This window comes from Sorex araneus, chromosome 6, assembly GCF_027595985.1.
Source record: "Sorex araneus isolate mSorAra2 chromosome 6, mSorAra2.pri, whole genome shotgun sequence".
NCBI lineage: Eukaryota > Metazoa > Chordata > Mammalia > Eulipotyphla > Soricidae > Sorex > Sorex araneus.
This window is the reverse complement of record NC_073307.1, coordinates 55,864,964-55,892,083: the sequence shown is the minus strand read 5'-3', so window position 1 is coordinate 55,892,083 and position 27,120 is coordinate 55,864,964. Positions and strand designations below refer to the sequence as shown.

The 27,120-nt window shown below is 44.3% G+C and overlaps 1 long non-coding RNA gene across 1 annotated transcript in view; it reads right to left on the bottom strand.

The window, feature by feature from the left end:
• Positions 1-27,120, bottom strand: part of LOC129405538 (uncharacterized) — a 79,173-nt gene that overhangs the window by 16,079 nt on the left and 35,974 nt on the right. Inside the window, exons 17-30 of the long non-coding RNA XR_008630632.1 lie at positions 25,235-25,270; positions 23,838-23,961; positions 23,427-23,469; positions 21,427-21,470; positions 20,107-20,221; positions 19,693-19,736; positions 17,617-17,721; positions 17,234-17,277; positions 15,888-16,011; positions 15,470-15,513; positions 14,792-14,914; positions 11,900-12,016; positions 11,493-11,535; positions 9,301-9,344 (exon numbers count right to left, since the gene is read on the bottom strand). This is a non-coding gene — a long non-coding RNA (uncharacterized LOC129405538). The remainder of the gene's footprint in view (positions 1-9,300; positions 9,345-11,492; positions 11,536-11,899; positions 12,017-14,791; positions 14,915-15,469; positions 15,514-15,887; positions 16,012-17,233; positions 17,278-17,616; positions 17,722-19,692; positions 19,737-20,106; positions 20,222-21,426; positions 21,471-23,426; positions 23,470-23,837; positions 23,962-25,234; positions 25,271-27,120) is intronic.

Here is a 27,120-nt window from a genome sequence, read left to right as displayed (position 1 = left end):
GGATATCAACCCTAAGTGTTTTAGGCTTCACCAGTGAATTGCCCCTTTCCTCCACCCCAGAGAAGCTTACCATGCCCTTGCTAACATCCCTAAGTTGGTTAAAGTCTATCTTCAACCTTTCCTTTGTGTTAGATATTAACCCGAAGTGCTTTAGGCTTCATCAGTCAATTGCCCCCTTTCTTCCTCCCTGAGAGGTTTAACATGCCTCTGCTAGCATCCCTAACTTAGTTAAAGTTTATCTTTAACCTTTCCCTTGTATTTTACCTCTCATTGTCACAGTTCCCCAAGTCAGTCTTGATTACTTGTATGCCAAAACTTTCTGGTAATTCTGAACTTGTATTTGTACAGCTTTGTACTTGAAGTGTTGTATGTTTGTACCTGCTTTTCTATTTCCCCTATAGCCTTTTTATATTTTACTATAGAACAGTGTTCTTTGGTTAAACACAGAAAGACCATTAATGCTGTACTCTTAATATTTGGGAATTGATGGACGCTGAAATATATCTACTCCTGGGTATAATTACTTGGTCATAACTACTTGACTTGGGCTTCAGTTTCTATAGTCCCTAATACCCAAAAAGGGAGGTCCCGCCATGGGACTGGGATGGACCCGAGTGGCAAAACTACCTAGCATCGATATGGGACAGTCTAGAAAGCATAAATGCATGCTCTTGATGCAAACTGTTACAACCTAAGAGACAGGACCCCTATGGGAAGGACAAACCGAACTGGCCTGAGGAATTAGTCTGGGATTTAAGTTAAAAGCCTTGCTTGCTCTCAGCCCAGAGAACTAAGTGTTGGGATCTTTGTCTCTTACTGTGTTTATCCAAACATCTGCAAGTATTGATAATTAATACAACTAGAAGGATAGATAAAAGCAACACAGATGTCCCTGGGAGACAAAGTATCTTCTTGAGTTGATCTCCCGAAGAGAATTTCCTCAGCCAAATGTTTATCTATGTAAATGACCAATCACACCTGTCCTTACCTCAATACCCTTTCAGATGTTCTATAAGTATGCTAACAACTCTGCATTAAATGAGCCATTTCACCATCAGATTGTGCTTCCCAGCTTCCCCGTGTCCCCAGCTCTCTGTATCTCTCTTGGGGAGCACTGGGGAGGTGGGGAGGTGGCTCAGGGCCACCGAACACACACACATGTCCAGAAACAGCAGCAGCCACCAAGGATTACTTTGTGAATTTACAGTCAGAGAGGCCAAATATGGATCTTCTCCTGTAAGGCCAGTTTGCTCAGGAACAGATACCACGTACATGTCTAGCAGCATGGAAGTACTTTGAAAAGCTTGCTGAAGGAAAGGGACTATCCCCCCACATTCTATTCAAACTAAAGAAGTTCATCCACTGTGGTTTTGGGTTCATCCATCATTGTCATATTGGGGCTCAGTGTGATAACCTTGAGTTAACCCTTATGATCAGCATAGCTCCATCAGAAGAGATGCCTGGGTTTCTCATCATTGACACATGCAAGGACAGTTGCATTTGGAACACACTGCATGGAAGAGCTTACCAGAGAAGATGCAGCAAGCATCCTAAGTGGTGGACTGTAGAGGGAACAGATTTCATGGGTGCATCTATTGAGATGCTGGGCAGGGGGCAGTTTCAGGTATCTAAGCAGACAGGGTGAGGGCCCATGTCAGAAAGAAACACTGCAGGTCCCTTCCCTGTGCCCCACTTTCTGTCTTTCCCTGGATCACTCAGTCAGTGGGAAGACAATAAGGAGGAATAATATGTGCCTTAAATCAAAGAAGGGGACCAGTTCAAGGGAACCTTTTGCACCCATCAAGAGCACAACGTGGTTCATGCTAGGTTTACTCAGCAGAGACATCGAGGAAGGGCACAACATGCATGGTAATACTGTGGTGGAAGGACTTAACAGGCTCTGATGACATGGGTAACATAGCATGGGCCAAAGCCCATGGACCCCATCAGTGTCCTGGCAAGATGAACCAAAGACTAGACCTAACCCAGAGTGAACTTCTAGACAAGGCAAGATAGCTTTCAACTAATGAGGGACTGGGGCACCATGTACATGCAAACACTCATTTCCAAAAACCAAACAGGTCCTTTTCTGCTCTCCACACATCAGACAAGTTCTCAGGGGCATGAACATCAACCAATGTCATCCAGATCACCTACAATGCTTGTGAATTCAATGTCCACTGGGGAAAATGGTTAATATAGTGGACCACTGTTGACTGATCCAGTTGGAGACTGAGTTGTTGGCATTCACAAACTCAACCGACACTGTTGTCAAAGACAGTGCTGGAGATTCCAAGACCAGATGGTACATGGGATGGGGAGGTAGGGATGGGACCCAGAAAGAAGTCTGACTAGAACACCCAGTCATGATGCACAGAAATCAGCAGCCCAAAGTTGCAAGTCAGTGTAGACCAAGGAGAACCATATGGGTCTGAATTAGTGAGTTAAGACTATAGGACCACAGCAGCTTTTCTGGTCATAGAGTGAGACACGTGAAAATCCTCCAATCTCTGTGGGGTGATGAGCACCTAAGGAAGGTTGGCAATAAAATCCACGCACTGTTTCCTGGGTCATTCCCTCACCAGACAAAGCTCTGTGTACCTCCCTCATTTCATGTGAGAAAGACCACTGGCTGCAGGGCACCTAATCACCTGAAAACTCTGTTGAACTGCCTTGCAGACTCATGCCCACAGGAATAAGAATAAGCTCCCACATCCAGACAAATAGGTCTGACAGGTTTGATGGAACCAGTCCCCTCAAATAGTGACTGTCTCCAACATGTAAGCAAAGCAAGAGCCTCTGGTGTGATGACAATCATGCATCCAGAAAATCAAGGCTCTGCAAATATGGGGAACTTGGGATGACCTCAGATATGGCTGGTTCAGGAACCTCTGGGGACTGTGCATATGAGAAGAGGCCCAGTGACTCATCCGAGACCATGAAAACAGGAACAAACCAAGCAAGGACCTTTGCACTGCAAGACAGAAAAAGTAACCCAAGTGCTCAGAAGTGACCAAGTACAGATCCTTTCCTGTAAGACCAGACTCACTCTAGAGACATATATCCTAAGGATGTCAGGCACTATGGAGATGCCTTGAGTGGCATGCTGAAGGGATGGACTGACAACATCAATCTTCCATGTTCTGGATCAAACCAGACATGTTCACCCACTGTATTTTGTTTGCCATTTGAAGGATTGGACCTCAGTGTAACACCCTTGAATTGATCCAAAGATCAGCATAGCTCTTTCAGAAATGATGGCTGGTGTTCTCATCATTGACCCATGCAAGGACAGCTGCATATGGAAGACACTGAATGAAAGAGCTTTCCTGAGAAGGATGCCGCTGAGATCCTAAGCTGTTATATTGTAGAGGGGCTTCCAGGGAGTACCCTGGAGGATGCATCCGTTGGAGTACTGTGGAATAGCATTGTCAGGTTGATAGTGTCTAGGTGGCCAGGGTGAGGACAATACTTCATGGCCCTTCTCTGTTCTTCCTCTCTGTTTTCTTGGAGCCTCACAGAGCCAGTGGGACGGTACAAGGGAGGAATGACACGCTATCACAAAAAGCTGGGATCAGTGAAATGAAATCTGCACCTGTCAACTGCAAATATGGTGTAACCTTGGATTATCCACCACAGATATCCCAGCCTGGCACATTATGCATGTTGACACTGGCATGGAAGGTCAATGACTTAGTATGCACACATAAGACTGGTGACATCACCATGGGTCAATGCCCATGGAACTAACCAGCATCCTGGCACTACAAACCACAGATTGCAACCTGATCTAGAGTGAACTGTAGGATGGGTCAAGATAGCTCTCTAGGGGCCTGAGAGATATGCAGTGGGGAAAGTGTTTTCCTTGTACATGGCTGACCCGGGTTTAATCCTCGGCATCCCATATGGTCCCCTGAGCACTACCAGGATTAATTCTTGAGTGTAGAGCTAGGAGTAACCCCTAAGCAACAATATCTGTGACCCCCAAAAAAAACAACAACAAAAAGACAGCTCTCCAATCATGGTGAGAGCCCCAGATAACTGCACACCAAAACATTAGCCCAGGTCTTTCCTGCACTATTCTCACATCAGTCAGACAAGTTCTCAGGGGAACTGAGATAATTAATTGTCAACCAGCTACCAATACAGCTGTTGGTTTTGGTGTCCACTATGGAAAATACCTAACATAGGGGTCCATTGTTGACTGAGCCATCATCATGGAGTTTACAAACTCCACCAACACTGACATCAAAGTGTAGATTCCATGGCAAGGCCAGGTTACAAGAGGGGTCATGGACACAAAGGCAGTCTGGCCAAAAAACCCATTCATACTGTGAGGAATTAAGCAGCCAGAGTGACAAATCAGCGGAGACTAAGGAGAATCCTAAGCGTCTGAATCAGAACCAAGGGAGCACTATCTTCTGTAAAAATCAAAAGCCCAGGTTCAGATGGATTTACGAGTGAATTCTTCAAAACATTTAAAGAGAACCTATTGCCAGTTCTTTTCAAGCTTTTCCAGGAAAGTTTAGAAACAGAAACACTCCCAAACAGTTTCTATGAGACACATATCTCCCTAATACCAAAAGCAAACAGAGACACTACAAAATAAGAAAATTATAGGCCAATGTCCCTGATGAACATGGATGCAAAGATCCTCAACAAAATATTAGCAAATAGAATCCAACAAATCATCAAAAAGATCATATACCATGACAAAGTGGGATTCATCCTAGGAATGCAAGGATGGTTTAACATTCTTAAGTCAATCAACATAATCCATCATATCAATAAAAGAAAATATAAAAACCATATGATCATATCAATAGATGCAGAGAAAGCATTTGACACAATCCAGTATTCTTATATGATGAAAACTCTCACCAAAACAGGAATTGAAGGACCTTTCCTCAATATAGTCAAAGCCATCTACCACAAGGCCACAGCAAGCATTATCCTCAATGGGGAAAAGCTAAACACCTTCCCCCCAAGATCAGGAACAAGACAAGGATGCCACTCTCAATACTTCTATTCAATATAGTACTGGAAGTACTTGCCATAGCAGTTAGGCAAGAAAAATACATTAAAGGCACCCAGATAGGAAAGGAAGAAGTCAAGCTCTCACTATTTGCAGATGACATGATACTATATTTAGAGAATTCTAAGCCTCTACGAAGAAGCTCCTTGAAACAATAGACTTCTATTGTAAAGTTGCAGGCTATAAAATCAATACCCAAATGTTCATGGCTTTCCTATATGCACATAATGAGAGAAAAGAAACAAAGAGATTTGAAAAAAATCCCATTCACAATAATGCCTCAGCAAATCAAGTAGCTCAGAATCAGCTTAACTAAGGAGGAAAAGAACCTGTACAAAGTAAACTACAAAATGTTACTTCAAGAAATAGAAGGAAATGGAAACACATCCCCTACCCATGGATTGGGAGAATTAACATTGACAAAATGACAATACTTCCCAAAGCATTATACAGATTCAATGCAATCCCTATATGGGTTCCCATGACATTCTTCAAAGAAATTGATCAAACATTCCTGAAATTCATATGGAAACAAGCGCCCACAAATAGCTAAAGCAATTCTTGAGGAAAAAAGATGGGAGGAATTACCTTATCCAACTTCAAACTGCACTACAAAGCAGTAATAGTTAAAACAGCATGGTACTGGAACAAAGGCAGAGATGCAGACCAACAGAACAGGGTTGAATATCCTTACACACACTCTCAAATATATGATCATGTAATCCTTGATAAGGGATATAAGAAATATAAAGTGGAGCAAGGAAGTCATCTTTAACAAATGGTGCTGGCAAAACTGGACAGCTACATGCAAAAAATAGGCTCAGACCTCTACCTAACACCATGCACAAAAGTCAGATCAAAATGGATTAAATACCTCAACATCAGACCAGAATCCATCAGGTACATTGAAGACAAGATTGGCAAAACTCTCCACGACATTGAAGCTAAAGATATCTTCAAAGATGAAACGCCACTGACCAAGTAAGTGGAAACAGATAAGCAAATGGGGCTATCTTAAACTAAGAATCTTCTGTACCTCAAAAGAAACAGTGACCAGAATACAAAGACAGTCTACAGAATGGGAAAGAATATTCACCCAATACCCTTTTGATAAGAGTTAATATCAAGAATATACAAGGCACTGGTTGAACTCTAGAAGAAGAAAACATCCAACCTCAACAGAAAATGGGGCGATGAAATGAACAGAAACTTTCTCAAAGAAGAAATCCAAGTGGCCGAAAGTCACTTGAAAAAATGCTCTTTATTCCTAATCATCAGGGAGATGCAGATCAAAAAAACAATGGGATATCTCACAACACAGAAAATGGCACACATCCAAAAGAATAAAAGCAACTGATGTTGGTGTGGATGTGGAGAAAAGGGGACTCTCCTCACTGTTGGTGGGAATGCTGACTGGTTCAGCCTTTTTGGAAAACAATATGGACATTTCTCAAAAAACTAGAAATTAAGCTCCCATTTGACCCAGCAATACCACCTCTAGGAATATATTCCAGAGATGCAAAAAAGTAAAGTAGAAGTTACAGCTGAACTTATATGTTTATTGCAGCACTATTCACAATAGCCAGGATCTGGAAAATACCTGAGTGTCCAAGAACAGATGACTGGTTAAAGAAACTTCAGTACACCTACACAATGGAATACTATACAGCTGTTAGAAAAGATGAAATAATGAAATTTGCATATAAGTGGATCAACATGGAGAGTATCATGCTAAGTGAAATGTGTCAGAGAGAGAGGGACAGACATAGAATGACTGCACTCATTTGTGGAATATAAAGTAACAGAATGGGAGACTAACACCTAAGGATAGTAGAGATAAGAGCCAGGAGGATTGCTCCATGGCTTGGAAGCCGGCCTCACATGCTGGGAGAAAAGACAGCTGGGATAGTGAAGGGACCACTAAGTGAATGATGCTTGGAGGGCTTGCTAAGGATGGAAGATACATGTTGAAAATAGACTATAGACCAAACATGTTGGTCACTTACTACCTGCAATGCAAACCATAATACCCGAGAGAGAGAGAGAGAGAGAGAGAGAGAGAGAGAGAGAGAGAGAGAGAGAGAGAGAGAGAGAGAGAGAGAGAGAGAGGTAATGTGCCTGCCACAGAGGCAGGTGGGGAGATGATAAGGGGTTGCAGGAGGGATACTGGGAACATTGGTAAAGGAAAATGTGCACTGGTGGAGGATGGGTACTTAATTACTTTATGATTGAAGCGTAATCACTAAAGTTTGCAAGTCTGTTACTACACATCATGGTGATTCATTAAAAAATTTTAAAAATTTTAAAAAAAGAGTGAGATATGCCAAAATTCTCCATCTCCTCTGTGGTGATGAGAGCCTAAGCAAGATCAGCAGCAGGACCCAGACAACTGCTTCCTATGGCCTGCTTTCAGCAAACAGAGCTCTGCGCACATGCCTCACGAAAGACCAGCAACTCCTGGGAACCCAATCAACTGAGCAATCTGATGAGACATGCCAAGATCCTCTAGCCTCTGAAGTGATGCTAAACTCCTTGCCCACAGGGGAAGGAAGAAGACACAAAAGCAATTCAAGTTAGGGTTATTCACTTCAGACAGCTTTAAACAGAGACTGCCTCTGACTTGCTGGCAAAGCAAGAGCCTCCAGAGTGACAAGAATCACAACCCCAAAATAATCATGTCTCAGCAAGAAGACACTAGGTCTTGCTGGCTCATGTGCCAGTCGTGAGAAGGGTCTGTGCATGTGAAGAGAGTCCTGGTGACTAATGTGAAACCACAAATGCAGGAAAAAAACAAGCAAAGACCTTTGCACTGCAAAACAGAAACAAGAAACCAAGTGCTCAGGAGAGGCCCAGCATGGGTCTTCTCCAGAAAGACTGCTCACTCAAGAGGCAGACAACTGAGCATGTTTGGAAGGAAGAATGGGTTTAAAAAGGCTTGTCCTAGGATGGACTGATAGAAGACCAATCCTCCATGTTCTAAGTTAAACCAGACATGTTCAGCCATTGTGGTAGTTTTGGGTGGGCAGTGCCTAGACAGGATGAAGGCACATGTCATAAGAAATATTTTATGGCCCTTCCCTTGCCCCCTTCTCCATCTATGGCACACTACTCAAAAGTGGAAAGACACCAAGCAGGGACACATGTACCTTAGTCTTAATCAGGGGATCGATGCAAGAGTATCTCTCTTACTAGAATGCACCATTTTAGAGCACAAAATGGTGCATTCTAGTAATACCAACTTCAGATATCCCAGCTAGGCACACCATGCCTGAACACCCTGTAGTGGAAGGTCATGGACTTAACACACTTCCATGAGACTGGTGATATAACTATGGGCCAAGGTCCCACCAGTATCAAGCATAACAAACCACTGATAAAAACCTGAATCACAGGACACTGTGGATAATGCAATAAATACAGCTCTCCTACCATGGTGAGGGACTGAGAGATTGAGAACACACACACACAAACAAAATATCCAAGGACCAAAACATCAGTCAGACAATCTCCCAGGGGCACTGAGCATCACCCAATGTCAAGTAGCTTGGCTACACAGCTAGTTAGTTCATTGTCCACCGTGTAAAACAGCTAGAGTAAGGGAGCACTGTTGGGTTATCCAGCCAGATTTTAGTTCACCAACTCTATGGACTCTGAGTCACAGTATTGGTGACTCCAAGGCCAAGCCAGAAGCAATTCAGGAGAAGGGGCCCAGAGAGTTTGGCCAAATCTCCCACTCATTATTCCCACAAAAAAACAGCTTAAAGTAGCAAATCACTGGAGAACAAGGAGAGCCATAAGGTTTTGATTTAGGACCAATGGGAACACAGCTCTTCTGTGAAAACAGTAAGACATGCCAAGACCTCCCGTTTCTGTGCACTAATGATGGCCCAAAAAAGACTGGGATAAGGCATACAGATGACTCCTGGATTAGGTCCTCAGCAGAAAGAAATATACAACCACTCTCACTCTGTGTGAGAGACACCATGGCTGCATGGAGCTCAATCATCTTGAGCACTGTGTTCAACTGCCTGGCAGTCTTCTACAGAGGAAAAGGATCAATCCCCTATGACCAGACATATAAATATGATTGACAGACCTAAGCATCTTTAATGAGAGGCTTCCCCAAACATACATACAAAACAATAGCCTCTGTGTGAAGAATATCACACATCCCCCAAAAAATCAAGGCTCTACAAACATGGGAGATCTGGGAAAGGCCTCTTGTCTCTATGTCACTGCATGTGAAAAGAAGTCTGGTGACTCACCTGAGTCAAGAAACACAGGTCAAAAACAAGCAAAGATCTTCACACTGCAAGAGAGAGAAAACCAAATGATCAGAAAAAGTAGGCATGGATGATCCACACAGTAAGACTGGGCTCACTAAAAGGCAGAAATGCTGAGTATGTCTGGAATCAAGGACAGGCCAAGAAAGGCTTGGCCAAAGGCAGGAACTGACAAAAGATCAATCCCCCACCTTCGAGGGTGAACGTGATATTTCAATAATTGTGTCATTACTTTTGATAGTCCTCACCAGATTGGGCCTCAGTGTGACACCCTTGAGTTAACCCTTTGAATCAGCATAGCTCCTTCAGAAGCACCGCCTGGGTTTCTCATCATTGACCCATGCGAGGACAGCTGCGTTTGGAACATAGTTTAGTAAGGAACAGCAAACCAGTGATGGACTTGAAGACTGTGAGACTGAATTAGAAAGGGCTTGTGGGGCAAAGACCAGAGGATGTATATGAAGAGGTTTTGAGGGCTGGACTTGGTAGACAGTGCCACAAGGACAGATGTCAAAAGGAAATAAGAGTGTAGCCCTTCAGTGTGCCCTCCCCTTCACCCTGGAGCACTCAGTCATTGAGAAGATGCTGAGGAACAACATGTGTCTTCACCCAAAGTAGGGAACAGTACATGGGAACCAACGTACCAATCAAGTGCATCACATGGCATTACGTGTCCTCTGTTTATCCAGCACAGAATCCCAGCTACTGAAAGCATGTGTGACAAGCCTGCAATGGAGCGTCATGGACTTAGCATGCACCCATGAGACTGATGATGTCATTATGGACCAGGCCAATGAGCTCACAATATCCTGGAAAGACCAACCATGAATGGGTCCTGAGCCAGAGTGAATTTCAGGAAGATACAAGACAGCTCCAAACCCTGACTTCAGGATGGACAGGGAAGACTTCACCAAAACACTCATTTCTAGTCATTGACTCAGGCTTCTCTTTCACTACCTTTTACATATTCCTCACACACATACCGAGGAGCACTCAGCATCATACAATGTGCACCAGTATCCAGGACACAGGTGATTTCAGTGTCCACTGGACAAAAGAGCAAAGGTAGGGAATCACCATTTTATGATTTAGCCTGAGTATGAACCATGCCATGCAGTTCCCCTAGTCTATCAACACTGACATTGAAGATAGTGTAGTCCACTCCATGGAAGGCCCAGTTCTCTCAGTGAGAATGGAACTGAAGAGCAATCTGTCCAAATACCATGCAATGCTATAGAATAGCAAATGAGAGAAGACCAAGGAGGGACTGAGAGAAAATTCAGATTATAGGGTGCTGTTCCTGCAAGCAGCTGTCTTGGTTCAATCCCTGGCATTCCATATGATCCGATGTCAGGAGTAAATTCTGAGTACACAGTCAGAAGGAAACGTTGATCATTGCTGGGCACGGACCAATAAATCATACAACCCCATAAGGAAACAAACAAAAAGAAAACCAGCTGGAACAAGGAAATCATTAGATTTGAATTAGACCCAAGGGAACTCAGCTCTTCTTCAGAAAGAGTCAAGTCCTAATCCCAGTGCCTCTGAGCGGGAGTAAAGACTATCATGTGCATCAAACTGGTCTCATGCAACTGTGTCTCGGGACAGGACCTCAGCAAACAGAGCTCTGTCCACTCTGCTCACTCAACGCATCCAAGGACAACACTACCTGCAGTGAGCCTAGTCATCTGAACACCATGCTGAGCTGCAAGAAATAGTCTCCCTGCATGGGGGCTGGAGTGATAGCACAGCGGGTAGGGCGTTTGCCTTGCACGCGGCCGACCCGGGTTCGAATCCCAGCATCCCATATGGTCCCCCGAGCACCGCCAGGAGTAATTCCTGAGTGCATGAGCCAGGAGTGACCCCTGTGCATCGCTGGGTGTGACCCAAAAAAGCAAAAAAAAAAAAAAAAAAAAGAAATAGTCTCCCTGCAAACATGTACATAGTGAGCTGATGTGTCCAGACAACCAGGTGTGATGACTTGATGGATCCAGGCCTCTTAAGTCAGAGACTACAACAACTTGCACAAACAAAGGGAGCCTTTGTTGACAGGCAAACACTGAGGAAACCAAAGGTCTACAAAGTGAGGGTAACTTGCTATGCCTCATTTCTGACTGTCTTAGAAGTCAGTCATCTCTGGGATGGGAGAATGTGAAGACAGTCCAGTAACTCACCTGAAACCATGAAACAGGACCAAACCTGGCGAGGCCCTTTGCACTGCAAGACACAAAAAGAAACACAAATTTGCTCAGTAATGCTCAAGGCTAAGTCCTCTCTAGTAAGACTGGGCATGCTAAAGAAGCAAACCCCCTGAGCATGTCTGGTAATGGATGTGCCTTGATAGGCTTGTTGAAGGGATGAACTAACAGAGCTCAATCCCACACATTCTGGTTCAAACCACACATTTTCACTTTGAGGGGTTCTGATTGCCATCTTCTTTGCTTTATTGGGCCTCAGTGTGACACCCTTGAGCTAACCCTTTATGATCAGCATAGCTCCTTCAGAAGCAATGCCTGGGTTTCTCATCATTGACCCATGCAAGAACAGCTGCACATGAAACACACAGCATGGAAGAGCTTACCAAACTAGGATGCTGGCCAGGATCTCAAAAGTTGGACACTAGAGGTATTCCAGAGAACAGACTACATAGGAGGCATCCAGCTGGGAGCAGGGTGGCAAAGCATCAGGGGGAAAGTGCCTAGACAGGATGAATGCATACATCAGGATAAAGTATTGTATGGCCTCTCTCTCTGTCACCTCACTATTGATAGCTCTACTCAGATACTGGGAAGACAATAAAGGAGGGATTAACATGTGCCTGAAGTCCAATCAGGAAATCAGAGCAAGGGAACCTGTGAGCCTTCACGAGCACAATATGGCATGCCTTAATAATATCCACAACAGATATCCCTGCTAGGAACTTCTGAAATCTCTGTATTGGAACATCATGGACTCAGTACACTCCATGAGAGGGTGACATAAGCATGGACCAACACCCGTTGAGCCCACCACATCTGTGCACCAGAAACAACTGACCGCGACCTGAAACAGAGTAAATGTAGATGTGGCAGACAGCTCTCCAACCATGGTGAATCTGTACCAAAAAATACATGTTTCCAAGAAACAAATGGGCCCGTAATGTACTGCTTTTCATCAGTCAGACAAGTTCCCTGGGGTACCAAGCACCATCTTGTGCCAAGTAGCTCACCGTAAATGCCAGTGAATTTGATGTTCATGCAAAACTGATAATTTAAGGGAGCAATATTGGCTTATCAGCCAAAGACTGAGTCAGCACTTTAGTTCACAAACTCTATTGATTCTGAGTCAAGGACAGTGCCAGGACCCAGGACCTGGCCATGATACATGCCACGAGGAAGTACCCATAGACAATAGGACAAAAAAACTACCACTCATGATTCTCAGAAAATGAGAAAAGACAGCACAAAGTGGTAAATCACTGGAGAATAATGAGAACCGTAAGGGTTTATACTAGGAGCAAGGTTGCACAGCTTTTCTGTGAAAAGGGTGAGACATTAGAAGACCTCCAGCCTCTGTGCACTGATGATGGCTCAAATAAGGTGGTGTGGGGCAGTGTGAAAATGATTCCTGGATTAGACCCTCGGCAGACAGAGCTCTGTTTACTACCTTCACTGTGTGAGAGAGACACCATGGCTGCACAGAGCTTAATCATCTGAGCACTGTGTTTGACTTCATGGCAGTTCCCTTGTACAGACTGAAAGGAATAATCCCCTAGGAAAGGCATGTAAATCTGATTGAATGAGAGATTCAAGATATTTATGGCCCTGATGTTCCTACAAAGCAAGATCTTCCATGTGAAAAACATCACACACACATCCCCCACCACCCCAATCAAAAGGCTCTACCAACATGGGAAACCTTGGGAAGGTCTCTTGTCTGGGTTGTTCCATAAGACAAGAATTCTGGTGACTCACCTGAGACAAGGAACACAGGTCAAAACCAAAAAAAGACCTTCACACTGCAAGTCAAGAAAGAAACCCACAGCTGGAGCAATAGCACAGCGGGTAGGGTGTTTGCCTTGCAGGTGGCCAACCCGGGTTCGATTCCCAGCATCCCATATGGTCCCCTGAGCACCACCAGGAGTAATTCCTGAGTGCAGAGCCAGGAGTAACCCCTGTGCATCGCCGGATGTGACCCCCCCCAAAAAAAAAGCCAAAAAAAAGGGAAAGAAACCCAATGATAAGAACCAGGCATGGATCTTCCACAGTAAGAATTGGCTATTCAGATGTCAGAAATGCTGATCCTGTCTGCAATCAAGGAATGGTCACAAAGGCTAGACCTAGATATGAACTGACAGAAGATCTATCTCCCAATTCTGGGTCAAACCAGACAACTTCCAGCATTATGGCATTTTCTTTTTTGACATTGTCTTCGCTGGACTGGGCCCCAGTGTGACACCCTTGAGTTAACCATTTTGATCAGCATAGCTCCTTCAGAAGCAATGTCTGGCTTTCTTATCATTGACCCATGCAAGGACTGCTGCATTTGGAACATACTGTGAGGATGGTTATGAGTGATGGTTCTGGACCTGGATTCTATATGGTTGAATTAGAGAGGGCTTCTGGAGCAAAGGCCAGAGGATGCATCTGAATAGATCTTGAAGGGCTGGACCAGGTTGACAGTGTCAGAAGGACAGCTACAAAGAAGAAATAGAATGTGGCCTTTTCTGTGTCATTCTTCTCTCTCTTCGAGCACTCATTTGGTCAGAAGGGACAAACTGAGGAGGGATATGTGCCTTCACATAGAGTGAGGATCAGTACAACAACAGAACCTTCTGAACCCATCAAGAGCACCATATGGCGTGTCATCAATCTTTCCAGCACAGACATGCCAGCTAGTGACAGCATGCATGATGGCCCTGTTCCATAGTGTCATGGACTTAACATGCAGCCACGAGACTGATAATATCACCATAGGCCAGGCCAATGACCTCAGAATGTCCTGGAAAGACTAATCATGGGTTGGTCCTGAAGAGAGTGAATCTCAGGAAGATATAAGACAGCTCCAAACCCTGACCTCATGATGGAGAGGGAAGCCTCCACCAAAGCACTGATTTGCAGTCACTGACTCAGGCCTTGCACATAATCTCTCACACACATACTAAGGGGCACTCAGCATCATACAATGTCCACCAGTATCCAGGATACAGGTGATTTCAGTGTCCATTGGACAAAAGAGCAAATATAGGGAATCAACATTTTTTTTATCTATTCTGATTGTGAACCATCGTCTTGCAGTTCCCTGCTCCACCAATGCTGACATTAAAGAAAGTGCAGTGCAGTCCATGATAGGAATCAACTGCTCTCAGTGAACAAAAACTGGAAGATTTGTCTGTCCAAATACTATGACATGCCATGTAACAACAAAAAAGAGGCTCATGAGGGACTGGAGAAGTAGTACAGAAAGTAGGGTGCTATTGCTGCATGCAGCTGACCTGGTTCAATCCCGGGAATTCCATTTGATCAATGAGCACTTCAGTATTTCCTGGAGTATTTCCTGAGTACTCAGATAAAGGAAAGCTTGAGCATCACTGGGCATGGCCTAATAAACCGGCCACCTACAAAAAAGGAGCAAACTAAAATTGAAATCCAGTTGGGGCAAGTAAACCATTGGATTTGAATTAGGCCCAATGGAACACAGCTCTTTTGCTGAAAGAGATATGTCATAATCCAACTGCCTCTGAGCGGGACTAAAGACTATAATGGACATCAAACAGGTCCCATACAACTTTGACTTGGGACAGGACCTCAGCAGACAGAGCTTTGTCCACCCTGCTTAGCCAATGACTTCAAAGGACAACACTGCCTGCTGTGAGACTAGTCATCTGAACACTATGCTGAGCTGCATGAAATAGTCTCCCTGCACACATGCACACAGTGAGCCAATGAGTCCAGACAACCAGGTGCAACGAAATGATGGATTCAGACCACTTAAGTCAGAGAAACTACACTAACTTGTCAAAGAAACAAGAGATCCTTTGTGACAATCATGCACCAGAGACAACCAAAGAAAGTTCTGCAAAGTGGGAAGAAGTTGTTATGCCTCTTGTCTGACTGTATTAGAGGTCAGTCATCTCTGGGGTCTGTGCATGTGGAAAGAGCCCATAACTCACCTGAAACCATGAATGCAGCACCAAACCCAGCAAGACCCTTTGCACTGAAAGACAAAAAAAAAAAAAAAAAAAGAAACACAAGTGCTCAAAAGTGGTAAAGCTTGAGTCCTCTCTAGTAATAGTGAGCATGCTAGAGAATCAGACCCCCTGAGCATGTCTGGCAACATGGACATGCCTTGACAGGCTTGCTGAAGGGATGAACTGACAGATCAATCCTGCACACTCTGGGTCAAACCAGACATGTCAACCTTGAGGGATTTTGATTGTCATTTTCCTTGCAGTATTGGGCCTCAGTGTGACACCCTTGAGCTAACCCTTTATGATCAGCATAGCTCCTTCAGAAGCAATGCCTGGGTTTCTCATCATTGACCCATGCAAGGACAGCTGCATATGGAACACAATGCATGGAAAAACTTACCAAAATAGGATGCTGGTCAGGATCTTAAAAGTGTGGACAGTAGAGATGTTCCAGAGAACAGACTACAAGGAGTCAAGGAGTTATTCAGATGACTGCAGGGTAACTGGCTTCAGACGGACTGTGCCTAGACAAGACAAATAAATGCACACATTAGGAGAAAATATTGTATGGTCTCTCCCTGTGCCACCTCACAATACCTATACTCTGATACTGGGAAGACACCAAGGAAGGATTAATATGTGCTTGAGTCCAAATCAGGGATTCAGAACAAGGGGACCTGTGAACCTTCACGAGCACAGTATGGCATGCCCTAATGATACCCACCTCAGATATCCCTGCTTGCAACATCTGAGCTCTCTGTAGTGGAACATCATGAACTCAAATGCTCCATGAGAGGGTGACATAAGCATGGGCCAAATTCTTGGAGTCTACCACATCTGTGCATCAGAAACCACTAAATGCAACCTGAATCAGTGTCAATGCAGATGATGCAGACATCTCTTAAACCATGGTGACCGTGTGCCTCATAATACGAATTTTTTAAGAACCAATCAAGCCTTTCATTCATTGCTCTCCACACATCAGTCAGACAAGTTTCCTGCACACTAAGCATCATATTTTGCCAAGGAGTTCAAGTAAATGTTGGAGAATTTGATGTCTGTGTGCAAAACAGCTAATGTAGGAGAGCAATGTTGGCTTATCCAGCCAGAGACAGTGAGCACTTTAGTTCACTAATTTGACAAACACTGACTAAGGAGAGTGCCAGAGACTTCCAGGCCCAGGTACAATACATGCCATGGCAAGGGACCCAGAGAGCTTTCTGACAAACTTCCAGAAATAGTCCAAAATGGTAAATCATTGGAGAATAAGGAGAGAAACATAAGGGTTAGAATTAGAACCAACGTAGCACAGCTCTTCTGTAATAAGTGTGTGACGTGGCACAACCTCCAGCCTCTGTGCATAAGCATGACCCAAACAAGGATGAGGTGAGGTCCCATGCAAATGGTTCCTGGCTTAAGGCCTCTGAAGACTGAGCTCTGTAACACCTTCACACTGTGTGAGAGAGACCATGACTGTATGGAACTCAATCATCTGAGCACTCTGTTCAACTGCCTGGCAGTCTCCTTGCCCAGAATGAAAGGAACAATCGCCTGTGGCCAGACATGAAAATCTGATTGAATGAGAGATTCTAGATGTTTATGTCCATGAGATGCCTGCAAAGCAAGAGTCTTGGTGTGAAGAACATCACACCCCACCAAATAATCAAGACTCTAACAACATGGTAGACCTTGGGAAGGTCTCTTGTCTTTGGGTCTCTTCATGAGACAAGAATCCAGGTGACTCACCTGAGACTAGGAACACAAGTTGAAACCAAGCAATGACCTTCACACTGCAAAACAGAGAAAGAAACCCAAGTGATCAGAAGAGGCCAGGTATGGATCTTCTCCAGTAAGTATTGACTTGCTCACAAGGCAGAAACCCTGAGCATGTCTGTAATCAAGGACAGGCCAAGCAAGGCTGACAGAAAATAAATCTCCCACATTCAGGGTCAAACCAGACATGTACAGCATTTTTTGGCCCTGTCTTCACTGGATTGGGCCTCAGTGTGACACCCTTGAGCTAACCCTTTATGATCAGCATAGCTCCTTCAGAAGCAATGCCTGGGTTTCTCATCATTGACCCATGCAAGGACAGCTGCATATGGAACACACTGCACGAAAAAGCTTACCAAAATAGGATGCTTGTCAGGATCTTAAAGGTGTGGACATTAGAGGCATTCCAGAGAATAGCTACAGGATGTATGCAGGGTAGCACACTTTCAGGAGGACAGTTTCTAGACAAGACAAATACACACATTAGAAAATATGGTATAGTCTCTCCCTGTGCCACCTCATACTGATAGCTCTACACAGATACTGGGAATACACCAAGAAGGGATTAACATGTGCCTGAGTCCAAATCAGGGGTTCAGGAAGGGGACCTGTGAACCTTCACAAGTACAGTATGGCATGTACTAATTACATCCACCTCAGACATCCCTGCTCCAAACATCTGAGCTCTCTAGTGGAATGTCATGGACTCAAATACTCCATGAGAGGGTGACATAACCATGAGCTGAATCCTTGGAGTATGCCACATATGTGCATCACAAACCACTGATTGTAACCTGAATCAGAGTGAATACAGATGATGCAGGCAGCTCTCCAATGATGGTGACCCCATACCTCATAATATTATTTTTCCAAAAACCAATAAAACTCCATGCACCGCTCTCCACACATCAGTGAGAAAGGTTCCTTTGTCACCGAGCATCACATTTGCCAGGAATTCAAGTAAATGTTGGAGAACTTGATGTCTGTGTGCAAAACAGTTAATGCGTGGGAGCAATGTTGGCTGACTCAGCCAGGGAAAAATCAGCATTTCAGTTAACTAACTCAACCAACACTAAGTCAAGGACAGTGCCAGTGACTTCTAGGTCTGGCTATGCTACATGCCATGAGAAGGGACCTAGAGATCAGTATGACAAAAACTCCCACTCATGATCCTCAGAACTAAATAGCCCAATGTGGTAAATCATTGAAGAACAAGGAGGAGCAAGGTTTAGATTTAGGATGAAAGGAGAAACCTCTTTTGTAAAAATGGTGAGACATGCCAAATCTTAAGCTTCTGTGCACTGATGATGATTCAGAAAGGGCCGAGTGAGGCTGCATGGAACTTATCTTGGCTTAGGCCCTGGGCAGACAGTGCTCTGTCTCCCACCTCATTGTGTGAGAGAGACCATGGCTGCATGGAGCTTAATCATTTGAGCACTGTGTACAACTTCATGGAAATCCCATGTATAGAGTGAAGGGAACTATCTCCTAGGCAAGACATGTAAATCTGATTGAATGAGTGATTCAAGATATTTATGTCTCCACATTACTGCAAAGTAAGAGCCTCCACGTGAAGAACATCACCCCCTCCCCAAATAATGAAGGCTCTACCAACATGGAAGACCTTAGGAAGGTCTTGTCTCTGGGTCTCTGAAAGTGATAAGAATCCAGATAACTCACTTCAGATAAGTAACACTGGTTCAAACCAAGCAAAGACCTTCACATTACAAAACAGAGAAAGAAACCCAATGATCACAGAACAAGGCATGGATCATCCTCAGAAATAATTGGTTTGCTTATAAGGCAGAAACCCTGAGCATAACTTGAATCAAGAATAAGCAAAAGTCTACAAGGTTTGAACTGACAGGAGATCTTTCTCCCACATTCTTGGTCAAACCAGACAAGTTCAGCATTGTGGCATTTTCTTTTTTGACATCATCCTTGCTGGATTGGGCCTCAGTGTGACACCCTTGAATTAACCATTTTGATCCGCATAGCTCCTTCAGAAGAGTCAGACTAAAGACTATCATGGATATCAACAGGTCCTATGCAAGTGTGTCTCTGGACAGGACCTCAGCAGAGCTATGCCCACTCTGCTCACTCAATGCATTTGAAGGAGAACACTGCCTGCAGTGAGTCTAGTCATCTGCACACCATGCTGAGCTGCATGAAACACTTTCCCTGCAAACATGTAAACAGCGAGCCAAAGAGTCCAGACAACCAGGTTCAATGGTGTGATGGATCCAATCCGCTTTAGTCAGAGACTACACTAACTTGTCAAAACAGTAAGAACTGCTTTGTAAGAACAATGCATCAAAGATAACCAAAGAAAGTTTTGCAAAGTGGGAAGAAGTTGTTATGCCTCTTGTCTGACTGTGTGAGAAGTCAGTCATCTCTGGGGTCCTTGCATGTGGAAAGAGCCCATAACTCACCTGAAACCATGAATGCAGCACCAAACCCAGCAAGACCCTTTGCACTGAAAGACAAAAAGAAAAGTAACACAAGTGCTCAAATGTGGTAAAGCTTGAGTCCTCTCTAGTAATACTGAGCATGCTAGAGAAGTCAGACCCCCTGAGCATGTCTGGCACAATGGACAAGGCATGCCTTGACAGGCTTGCTGAAGGGATGAACTGACAGATCAATCCTGCACACTCTGGGTCAAACAAGACATGTTCACCTTGAGGGATTTTGATTACCATTTTCCTTGCTGTATTGGGCCTCAGTGTGACACCCTTGAGCTAACCCTTTATGATCAGCATAGCTCCTTCAGAAGCAATGCCTGGGTTTCTCATCATTGACCCATGCAAAGACAGCTGCATATGGAACACAATGCATGAAGAGCTTACCAAGTAAGATGCCAACAAGGATCTTAAAGGTTGGACAGTAGAGGTGTTCCAGGGAACAAACTACAGCGGATTTATCCAGCTGGATACTGTGCAGCCAGTTTTAAGGAGACAGTGTCTAGAAAGGACAAATGCACAAATCAGGAGAAAATACTCTGTGATTCTCCCTGTGACACCGCAATATCAGTAGCTCTACTGAGAAACTGGAAAAACACAAAGGAGGGAATAAGTTGTGCCTGAGCCCAAATGAGGGAATAAATGTAAGGGAATCTGTGTAACTACATGAGCACAATATAGTGTTCTCTAGTTATGTCCACCTGAGGTTTCCCCTCTGGGAACATCTGAACTCTCTGTAATGGAACGCCAAGGACTCAACATGCTCCATAAGAGGGTGACAAAACCATGGGCCGAATTTTTGGAGTCTATCACATCTGTGCATCACAAACAACTGATTGCAACTTGAATCAGAGTAAATGCAGATGAGGCAAAGAGCTCTCCTACAATGGTCACACTGTACATTATAATATTTGGTCTTTAATAACCAACCAGGCCTTTCATGCACTGTTATCCACACATCAGTGGGGCACTGAGCATCACCTTATGCCAAGAAGCTCATACCAAGCAGCTCACCTAGAGGCTGGTGACTTCTGTGTCAGCTGTGCAAAATAGCTTATGTAAGGGAACACTGTTGTTTGATCCAGCCAGAGATAAGTCACTATTTTAGTGCACCAACTCGACCGACTCTATGTCAAGGACAGTGCTGGGGACTTTATGGCCACCAAACTACATCAGAAACAGGGACCCAGAGAGCAGTCTGGCAAGTACTCTCACCCTGATGCCCAAAACTAAAGTCAAAAGTGATAAATCATTGACAAACAGGAAGAAACATAGGGTTTGAATTAGGACCAAAGGAGCACAGCTCTTCTGTGAAACAGTGAGACATGCCTCGACCTCCAGCCTCTGTGTAATGATGATGGCCATAAGAAGGGTTGCACTACGCAACTGATTCTTGGCTGAGACTCTCAGTATAGTTTTGTGTGAGAGACCATGGCTGCATGGAGCTTAATCATATGAGCGCCGTGTTCAATTCATGGCAGTCTCCTAATACAGAGTGAAAGGAAACTATCCCTTAGGCCAGACATGTAAATCTCATTGAATGAGATTCAAGAGACTTATGTTCATGCCATGCCTGCATAACAAGAGCCTTCATGTGAATTACATCACACACACCCAAAAATATCAAGGCTCTACTAACATGGGAGACCTCTGGGAAGGTCTCTTGTCTCTGGGAATCTGCATGTGACAAGAATCTCAGGAACTCACCTGAGACAAGGAACACATTTCCAAACCAAGCATAGACCTTCACACTACAAGACAGAGAAAGAAACACAGTGATCAGAGGCCAGGCATGGATCGTCCCCAGTAAGAACTGGCTGTCTCTCAAAGCAGAAATCCTGAGTATGTCTGGAATCAAGGACTGGCCAGAAAGCCTAAGGCAACTCATGATCTATCTCCCACATTCTGGGTCAAACCAGACATGTTCCAGCACTGTGGCATTTTCTTTTTTGACATCGTCCTCGCTGGATTGGGCCTCAGTGTGACACCCTTGAGTTAACCATTTTGATCAGCATAGCTCCTTCAGAAGCAATGCCTGGGTTTCTCATCATTGACCCATGCAAGGACAGCTGCATTTGGAACATACTGTGAGGAACAGCTTACCACTGATGGTTCTGGACCTGGATTCTATATGGTTGAATTAGAGAGGGCTCCTGGAATGAAGGCCAGAAGAAACATCTGAATAGGTCTCTAAGGGCTGGACCAGATCGACAATGTCAGAAGCACAGCTATAAAATGAAAATAGAATGTGGCCCTTCTCTGTGTCCTAATACTCTCTTCTGGAGCACTCGATCCATCAGTGGAAAGATACTGAGAAGGGAAAACATCTGCCTTCCCCCAAAGCAGGATCATGCAATGGAAATTTCTGCATGTATCAATAGTACCACATGGCATCTCCTCAATCTTTCCAGCACAGACATCCAAACTAATGACACTATGCAAGACAGCATTGTTATGGAATGTCATGGATTTACCATGCAGCCACGAGACTAATAATATCACCATAGGCCAGGCCAATGAGCCCACCAAGTCCTGGAAAGACCAACCATGGATGGGTCCTGAACCAGAGTGAATCCCAGGAAATTAAAATACAGCTCCAAACACTGAATTCATAATGGGAAGGTCTTTCTTCTCCAAAACTCTCATTTTCAGCCACAAACCCATGCTTCTCTTCCAATGCCTTCTACATATCCCTCACAAACAACCTTGGGGCACTCAGCATCATACAATGTCCACCAGTATCCAGGACAGGGGCGAATTCAGTGTCCATGGAACAAAAGAGCAAATGTAGGGAATCATCATTTTATGATCTATCTTGATTGTGTCTTGCAGTTCTCCAGCTCCACCAACACTGACATTAAAGACAGTACAGTGCACTCCATGGCAAGACCAGGTCATTCTCAGTGAGTCAGTGAGTGAGACTGAAAGAATAGTCTGTCCAAATACTCTGACATGCCAGGAATGGCTAATAAGAAGAGACCCAAAAGAGACTGGAGAGATAGTGCAGAAAGTAGGATACTATTACTGCATGCAGCTGACCTGTTCAATACCTGGCATTCCATATGATCCATGAGCACTGCAGGAAGAAATATCTGAGTACTCAGACAGAGGAAACCTTGAGCATCACTAGGGATGGCCCAATTAACCACACAACCTCCTAATAAGAAGCAAACTAAAATTAAAAGCCAGCTAGGGCAAGAAAATCATTAGCTTTGAACTAGACCAAAGGGAACGTAGCTCTTCTGTAGAAAGAGAAATTTCCTAATCCAACTGCCTCTAAGTGGGAGTAAAGACTATCATGGACATCAAACGGGTCCCATGCAAGTGTGAGTCAGGACAGGACCTCAGCAGACAGAGCTCTGTCCACTCTGCTCACTCAATGCATTTAAAGGAGAACACTGTCTGCAGTGAGTCTAGTCATCTGAACACCATGCTGAGGTGCATGAAATAGTCTCCCTGCCAACATGCACACAGTGAACCAATGCATCACACAAGCCATCACAAAACCAGATGTGATGGCTTGATGGATATGCTTAAGTCAGAGACTACACTAACTTTTCCAAATAGCAAGAGCCGCTGTTGACAACCATGCTCCAAAGACAATCAACTGTCTACAAAGTGGCGAGAATTTGTGATGCCTCCTGTCTGACTGCATTAGAGGTCTGTCATTTCCACAGTCTGGGCAGTGAAAAGACCAGATAACTCACCTGAAAGCTTGGATGCATCACCAAACCTAGCAAGGCCCTTGTACTGCAAGACAAAAAAAAGATACACAAGTGCTCAGTAGTGCTAAATCCTGATTCCTCTCTAGTAAGACTTGGCATGCTAAAGAGGCAGACCTCCGAGCATGTCTGGCAGCATGGACATGACTTGACAGGCTAGCCGAAGGGATGAACTGACAGATCAATCCTGCACACTCTGGGTCAAACCAGACATGTCAACCTTGAGGGATTTTGATTGTCATTTTCCTTGCAGTATTGGGCCTCAGTGTGACACCCTTGAGCTAACCCTTTATGATCAGCATAGCTCCTTCAGAAGCAATGCCTGGGTTTCTCATCATTGACCCATGCAAGGACAGCTGCATATGGAACACATGCATGGAAAAATAGGATCCTTACCAAAATAGGATGCTGGTCAGAATCTTAAGAGTGTGGACAGTAGAGATGTTCCAGAGAACAGACTACAAGGAGTCAAGGAGTTATTCAGATGGCTGCAGGGCAACTGGCTTCAGATGGACTGTGCCTAGACAAGACAAATAAATGCACACATTAGGAGGAAATATTGTATGGTCTCTCCCTGTGCCACCTCACTATCGATAGCTCTACTCAGATACTGGGAAGACACCAAGGAGGGATTAATATGTGCCTGAGGAGATCAGAGCAAGAAAAAGTCAAGAGATCCAAATCAGGAGATCAGAGCAAAGGAACCTGTGAGCCTTCATAAGCAGAGTATGGCATGGTCTAATGATACCCTCCTCAATTATCCCTCCTCAGAACATCTGAGCTCTCTGTAGTGGAACATTATGGATTCAAATTCTCCATGAAATGGTGACATAACCATGGTCTGAATCTGTGGAGTCTACCACATCTGTGCATCACAAACCATCTGTGCAACCTGAATCAGAGTGAATACAGGTGATGCAGGCAGCTCTTCAACCATGGATCTTCACCCCATACCTCATAATATTAATTTTTCAAGAATGAATAAAACTTCATGCACTGCTCTCCACACATCAGTGAAACAAGTTCCTTAGGAACTGAGTATCACCTTTGCCAGGAGTTCAAGTAAATGTTGGAGCACTTGATGTCTATGTGTAAAACAGCTAATGAATGAGAGCAATGCTGGCTAATACAGTTGGAGACAGTCAGCACTTCAGTTCACTAACTCAACTAACACTGAGTCAAGGACAGTGCAAGAGACTTCTAGGTCTGGCTGTGCCACATGCCATGAGAAGGGACCTAGAGATCAGTCTGACAAAAACTCCCACTCATGATTCCCAGAAAACACAGCCCAAAGTGGTAAATCAGTGGAGAATAAGGAGAAACATAAGGGTTAGATTTAGGACCAAGGGAGCAAGCTCTTCTATAAAAAGTGTGAGACATGCTAAGATCTCCAGCTTCTATGCACCGATGATGACCCATAAAAGGGTGGCATGAGGTCAGGTGCAATTGATTCCTGGGTAAGACCCTTGGCAGACAGATCTATGCCTACCAATCTCACTGTGTGAAAAAGACCATGGCTGCATGGAGCTTAATCATCTGAGCACTGTGTTCCACTTCATGGCAGTCCCATGTACAGAGTGAAAGGAACAATCCCCTAGGCCAGACATGTAAGTCTGATTGAATGACAGATCCAAGAGCTTTAGTCAGAGGCTAACCCTGACATGCCTGCAAAGTAACTGCCTCTGTGTGAATTAAATCATACACCCCAAAATAATTAAGGTTCTACCAACTGGGAGACCTTGGGAATGTCTTTTCTCCATGTATTTGCATTGACAAGAATCCCCGTGACTCACCTGAGATAAAGTCAAAATGAAGCAAAGACCTCCACACTGCAAGACAGAGAAAAATACCTAATGATCAAAAAGGCCAGGCATGGATCTTCCCCAGTAAGAACTGGCTTGCTCACAAGGCAGAAACAATGTCTGGAATCAAGGAATGGCCAACAAAAGCTAGGCCAAGGTATGAACTAACAGAAGATCTATCTCCTACATTTTTAGTCAAACCAGACACGTATCCACATTGTGACATTTTCTTTTTGTTTTGACATCATCTTTGCTCTTTTGGGCCTCAGTGTGACACCCTTGAGTTTACCATGTTGATCAGCATAGCTCCTTCAGAAGCAATGCCTGGGTTTCTCATCATTGACCCATGCAAGGACAGCTGCATTTGGAACATACTGTGAGGAACAGCTTACCACTTATGGCTCTGGACTTAGATTCTATATGGTTGAATTAGAGAGGGCTCCTGGAATGAAGGACGGAAGAAGCATCTAAATAGGTCTCTAAGGGCTGGACCAGGTTGACAGTGTTGGAAGGACAGCTATAAAAAGGAAATAGAATGTGACCTTTTGGTGACCTCTCCCTCTCTCCTGGAGTACTCAATCAGTGTGAAGACACTGAAGAGGGACACATGCCTTCACTCAGAGTAGAGATTGGTACAATGGAACCTTTTGCATGCATCAAGAGCACCACCTGGCGTGTCATCAGTCTTTCCACACAGACATGCTAGGTAGAGACAGCATGCATTATGGCCCTGTTACATGGTTTCATGGACTTAGTATGCAGCCATGAGACTGTTAATATCACCATAGGCCAGGCCAGTGAGCCCATCATGTCCTGGAAAGACCAACTATGGATGGGTCTTGATCCAAAGTGAATCTCAGAAAGATAAAATACAACTCCAAACCCTGAATTCATGATGGATGAGGTAGTCTCTTCCAAAACACTCATTTCCAGTCATTGACTCAGGCTTCTATTTCACTACCTTTTACTTATCCCTCACACACGTACTAAGTGGCACTCAGTGTCATATAATGTCCACCAGTCTCAGGACACAGGAGTCCTGATTTCAGTATCTTTAGACAAAAGAACAAACCTAGGTAATCACCATTTTATGATCTAGCCTGATTGTATCTTGCAGTTCTCAAGTTCCACCAACACTGACATTAAAGACAGTGCAGTGCACTCCATGGCAAGATTCAGTTTCACTCAGTGAGCAGGGACCAGAAGCACAGACTGGCAACCATGCATGGAACAGTAAATCAGAGGAGATCTAGTAGGGACTATTGAGATAGTCTAGAGAGTAGGATGCTATTACTGCATGCATCTGACCTGGTTCAATCCCTGGCATTCCATATAAACCCATAAGCATTGAAAGGAGTAATTTATGAGTACACATACAGAAGGAAACCATGAGATTGCTGGGCATGCCCAATAAACCACACAATAGCCAAGTAATAAACAAACAAAAATAAAACCATTTGATGCAAGGACAATCACTGTGTTTGCACTAGGCACAAGGGAGCAAAGCTCTTCTGCAGACAGAGACAGGCCTCTGGCTGGACTAAAGACTTGTATGGTGGGGGGTGATGTCCCGAGCCATGCAGCCAGGTGTGGGAAGAGCCTGCTTCCAAGACCAAATCTTCAAGGGATAGGAACACAGGTGGGCTGCGCCAAGCCAACTTTCAAGGACTTGCTTAATCTCCCCCTATCCAGGTACAGGCCCAGTAGGGGGTGGTCCAGAGCCACGGCTGCTAACACGGCCACAAATTATTCTTCCCTTCATATTCCATAAGAACCATAAATTAACCTCTTGGTGGAACTTTCACTAGGGCAGCATGATCATCAAAAACACATTAGGTGGCTGGAGCGATAGTACAGTCGGTAGGGCGTTTGCCTTG